The sequence below is a fragment of the Triticum dicoccoides genome, chromosome 3B (genome assembly GCF_002162155.2).
Source record: "Triticum dicoccoides isolate Atlit2015 ecotype Zavitan chromosome 3B, WEW_v2.0, whole genome shotgun sequence".
NCBI lineage: Eukaryota > Viridiplantae > Streptophyta > Magnoliopsida > Poales > Poaceae > Triticum > Triticum dicoccoides.
In genome coordinates, this window is record NC_041385.1 from 230,971,560 (window position 1) to 230,976,338 (window position 4,779).

The window sequence follows — 4,779 nt, forward strand, 5'->3', positions numbered from 1 at the left end:
CAAAAGAAAAGAAAACAGAAAACATGTTTTTTTTTATTTCCAAGAGGCACGGCCGTGACTCTCGCGAAAGCACAATCATGCCTCTCGCGAAAGAAAAAAAAACAAAAAACGTATTTTTTTCCGTTTCCGAGAGGCACAGTCGTGACCCTCGCGAAAGCAAAACCGTGCCTCTCGCGGAAGCAAAACCATGACTCTCGCGAAAGAAAAAAAATTGCGCAATTTTTTTCCGATTTTTTTTATTGGAAAGCTAAGGAAGACCGGTGAAAAACCAAAACGTCAAAAAATCCAGAAAAAACCCGCTAAAAGCAGAAAACGCGTGCGGAAAAATAAAATCCGGGAGCTTTCCGCAGGCGCCGAAGAGAACTGGCGCCCACGATCTCGCAAGACGCAACGCGGGAAAAGATCGCCAAAAATACCTCCCGTCTGGGATTCGTACTCATGACCAAGCGCTTCTATAAGAAGAGGCTAACCACTGGACCAGCCTCCTGCTTGTGAATATTCACAGCGCAATGTTTTTAAAGAATGGAAACTAGACGCGCAATTTACTACGCATTACATTGTAGTGTTTTATTTTCTAATTATTTGAAAACATGTTCACATATTACCAAATAAGGTTCATAAAATTTGAAAAAACTTTTATTGGTTTTGAAAAACGTTCATCAAAATTGAAAAAAATTAATGGATTTTCATTTAATGTTCATCAAACTTGAAAATAGTTCATTGAATTTGAAAAACATTCATCAAAATTGAAAAAAAGTAACTAATTTTTCAAGAAAAGTTCATCGGATTTGAAAAAAGTTCATCGGATTTGGAAAAAAGTTCATCGGATTTGAAAAAAGTTCATCGAATTTGGAAAATAGTTCATCGAGTTTGGAAAAGAGTTCATCGAATTTGAAAAAAGTTCATCAGATTTGGAAAAAAGTTCATCATATTTGGAAAAAGTTCATAGTATTTGGAAAAAAAGTTCATCAAATTTGAAAAAAGTTCATCGGATTTGGAAAAAAGTTCATCGAATTTGAAAAAGTTCATCGGATTGGAAAAAATTTCATCAAATTTGAAAAGAGTTCATCGAATTTAGAAAATAGTTTATCGAGTTTGGACAAAGAGTTCATCCAATTTGAAGAAAGTTCATCGGATTTCAGAAAAAGTTCATCAGATTTAACAAAAATGTTCACGATTTGAAAAAGAAAATATATCTATTTGTAAACATTTCGCGCATTTAAGAAAAAAAGAAAACAAAAACAAAAAAGAAAGGAGAAAAAACACAGAAAACATAGAGGAAATTTCCTGTATGTATTAAAAGACGGAAAGGAAGTTTTGATCCATGAGTTAGGCGTTGGCGTAGTGGTCCGTCGAGTTGGCTATCGACGGAGAGGTCTTTGGTTCGATTCCTGACTAAGCGTTATTTCCTTCGATTTCCTTTTTTGAGTTTCAAAACAGGGGGAAGAACTGGTAATTGGACCGAGCCCAGCTAGCGTCGCTGCAGGCGCCGGTTTGCGGAAACAACTATAACCAGCGCCTGCAGCGCTAAATAGGAAATGCCGGAGGGGGAGGGGAGGGGGGGTAACAATAGGAGTTGGGCCATGTTTGGCCCACAAAAAAATTGTTTGATTTACAGTTCATCAACGGTTCAACCAAGGAGGCACACGCGTTCTTGACATGTAGCAGGTTGGTTGGCTAGCTACCTGCATGCGCTGTTGGGAAACATAGCAGAAATTCAAAATTTTCCTACGTGTCACCAAGATCTATCTATGGAGAAACCAGCAACGAGGGGAAGGAGAGTGCATCTACATACCCTTGTAGATCGCTAAGCGGAAGCTTTCAAGAGAACGGGGTTGAAGGAGTCGTACTCGTCGTGATCCAAATCACCGGAGATCCTAGTGCCGAACGGATGGCACCTCCGCGTTCAACACACGTACAGCCCGGTGACGTCTCCCATGCCTTGATCCAGCAAGGAGAGAGGGAGAGGTTGAGGAAGACTCCATCCAGCAGCAGCACAACGACGTGGTGGTGGTGGAGGAGCGTGGCAATCCTGCAGGGCTTCGCCAAGCACCGCGAGAGAGGAGGAGTACTTGGGAGAGGAGGAGGGCTGCGCCAGGGGAAGGGTGAAGCTCCCATGCGCCTCCCCAATATATATAGGGGTGGAGGGGGCTGGTTTCTTGCCCTCCAAGTCCATTGGGGCGTTGGCAAAGGTGGGAGGAAAGAAATCCCATCATTTCCTTCCCCACCGATTGTTATCCCCCTTTTTTAGGGATCTTGATCTTATCCCTTCGGGATATGATCTTATTCCTTCTAAGGGGGGATCTTGGTGCGCCTTGACCAGGGGTGTGGGGCCTTACCCCCACTACCCACGTTCATGTGGGTCCCCCCATGCAGGTGGGCCCCACTCCGAAACCTTCTAGAACCTTCCCGGTACAATACCGAAAAATCCCGAACATTTTCCGGTGGCCAAAATAGGAATTCCCATATATAAATCTTTACCTCCGGACCATTCCGGAACTCCTCGTGACGTCCGGGATATCATCCGGGACTCCGAACAACATTCGGTAACCACATACAAACTTCCTTTATAACCCTAGTGTCATCGAACCTTAAGTGTGTAGACCCTACGGGTTCGGGAACCATGCAGACATGACCGAGACGTTCTCTGGTCAATAACCAACAGCGGGATCTGGATACCCATGTTGGCTCCACATGTTCCACGATGATCTCATCGGATGAACCACGATGTCAAGGACTCAATCAATCCCGTATACAATTCCCTTTGTCTAGCGATATTGTACTTGCCCGAGATTCGATCGTCGGTATCCCGATACCTTGTTCCATCTCGTTACTGGCAAGTCTCTTTACTCGTTCCGTAACACATCATCCCGTGATCAACCCCTTGGTCACATTGTGCACATTATGATGATGTCCTACCGAGTGGGCCTAGAGATACCTCTCTGTTACACGGAGTGACAAATCCCAGTCTCGATTCGTGCCAACCCAACAGACACTTTCGGAGATACATGTAGTGCACCTTTATAGCCACCCAGTTACGTTGTGACGTTTGGTACACCCAAAGCATTCCTACGGTATCCGGGAGTTGCACAATCTCATGGACTAAGGAAATGATACTTGACATTACAAAAGCTTTAGCATACAAACTACATGATCTTTGTGCTAGGCTTAGGATTGGGTCTTGTCCATCACATCATTCTCCTAATGATGTGATCCCGTTATCAATGACATCCAATGTCCATGGTCAGGAAACCGTAACCATCTATTGATCAACGAGCTAGTCAACTAGAGGCTTACTAGGGACATGGTGTTGTCTATGTATCCACACATGTATCTGAGTTTCCTATCAATACAATTATAGCATGGATAATAAATGATTATCATGAACAAGGAAATATAGTAATAATAACTAATTTATTATTGCCTCTAGGGCATATTTCCAACAGTCTCCCACTTGCACTAGAGTCAATAATCTAGTTCACATCGCCATGTGATTAACACTCACAGGTCACATCGCCATGTGACCAACATTCAAAGAGTTTACTAGTGTCACTAAACTAGTTCACATCATCATGTGATTAAGACTCAATGAGTTATGGGGTTTGATCATGTTTTGCTTGTGAGAGAGGTTTTAGTCAACGGGTCTGCAACATTCAGATCCGTATGTACTTCGCAAATCTCTAGGTCATATTGTAAATGTTGCTTCCACGCTCCACTTGGAGCTATTCCAAATGATTACTCCACTATACGTATCCAGTTTGCTACTCAGAGTCAGTCGGATAGGTGTTAAAGCTTGCCTCGACGTAACCCTTTATGCTGAACTCTTTATCACCTCCATAATCGAGAAACATGTCCTTATTACTCCAAGGACAACTTTGACCGCTGTCTGGTGATCCACTCCTTGATCACCTTTGTACCCTCTTGCCAGACATGTGGCAAGGCACACATCAGGTGCGGTACTTAGCATAGCATATTGTAGAGTCTACGTCTAAAGCATAGGGGACGACCTTCGTCCTTTCTCTCTCTTCTGCCGTGGTCGAGCTTTAAGTCTTAACTTCATACCTTACAACTCAGGCAAGAACTCCTTCTTTGACTGATCCATCTTGAACACCTTCAAGATCATGTCAAGGTACATGCTCATTTGAAAGTATTATTAAGCATTTTGATCTATCCTTATAGATCTTGATGCTCAATGTTCAAGTAGCTTAATCCAGGTTTTCTATTGAAAAACACTTTTCAAATAACCCTATATGCTTTCCAGAAACTCTACATCATTTCTGATCAACAATATGTCAACAACATATACTCATCAGAAATTCTATAGTGCTCCCACTCACTTCTTTGGAAATACAAGTTTCTCATAAACTTTGTATAAACCCAAAATCTTTGATCATCTCATCAAAGTGTATATTCTGACTCCGAGATGCTTGCTCTAGTCCAAGGAAGGATCGCTGGAGCTAGCATACCTTTTAGCATCCTTAGGATCGACAAAACCTTTCTAATTGTATCACATACAACCTTTCCTTACGAAAACTGGTAACGAAACTCGTTTTGACATCCATCTGCCAGATTTCATAAATGCAGCTAATGCTAACATGATTCCGACGGACTTAACCATCGCTATGGATGAGAAAATCTCATCGTAGTCAACTCCTTGAACTTGTGAAAAACTCTTCGCCACAAGTTGAGCTTCATAGACGGTGACATTACCGTCCACGTCCGTCTTCTTCTTAAAGATCCATTTATCTCAATGGCTTGCCGATCATCGGGCAAGTCCAC